The sequence below is a fragment of the Macaca mulatta genome, chromosome 7, assembly GCF_049350105.2.
Source record: "Macaca mulatta isolate MMU2019108-1 chromosome 7, T2T-MMU8v2.0, whole genome shotgun sequence".
Lineage (NCBI taxonomy): Eukaryota > Metazoa > Chordata > Mammalia > Primates > Cercopithecidae > Macaca > Macaca mulatta.
In genome coordinates, this window is record NC_133412.1 from 6,185,578 (window position 1) to 6,186,618 (window position 1,041).

The window sequence follows — 1,041 nt, forward strand, 5'->3', positions numbered from 1 at the left end:
CGCCTCCTGGGTTCACGCCATTCTCCTACCTCAGCCTCTCAAGTAGCTGGGACTACAGGCTCCTGCCACCACGCCCGGCTGATTTTTTCTATTTTTAGTAGAGATGGGGTTTCAGCGTGTTAGCCAGGATGGTCTCAATCTCCTGACCTCATGATCCAACCACCTCCACCTCCCAAAGTGCTGGTATTACAGGTGTGAGCCACTGCGCCCGGCCTGAAAGGCACTTCTTACATGGTGGCAGAAAGAGAAAATGAGGAAGAAGCAAAAGCAGAAACCCCTGAAAAACCCATCAGATCTTGTGATACTTATTCACTATCACAAGAATAGCACAGGAAAGATCAGTCCCCATGATTCAATTAGCTCTCCATGGGTCCTTCCCACAACATATGGGAATTCTGAAAGATACAATTCAGGTTGAGATGTGGGTGGGGCGCAGCCAGACCGTATCATCCATTCTTGGGCACGGGCCAAACTAATTTTAGGAGGAACTTAGTTCATAGTGTAACTTTGAAACAAAGACGATAGCAGCCCTTTCCTGAAACAAACCCCTTCCTTGCCTGGGGACCAGATTGCCTTTGTAAAACTAACAAATTAGGCATAAGATTAGAAATTACGGTTTAGGAGTCACGCAGCCAGAGGCCACGAGAATCCTAACCCCCCCGCCCCAGTTGCTTCTAGGGATAGCATTTTTATTATAAAACCTAAGATTTGTGCTCCAGAATCAGATCCTGCATTCTCATTCAGCAGCTGGTGCCACCAAGATCAGCAATCTGGTTCAACCAGTTTCCGTGATCCCCCCACGGATGGAAAACAGCACAAAGCACCCAGTTCCACCCCCTAGGATTTCCCTTCTGACCTGACCAATTTGAACTTTCCATTCCCTGCCCCCCGCAATGACCTGCCAAATTATCCTTAAAAAATCCCAGTCTCTGAATTCTGTGGGAGGCTGATTTGAGTAATAAAACTCCTCTCTCCTGTTTAGCCAAGTCTGTGTGAATTAAACTCTTTCTGTATTGGAATTTCCCTGTCTTGATAAATCTG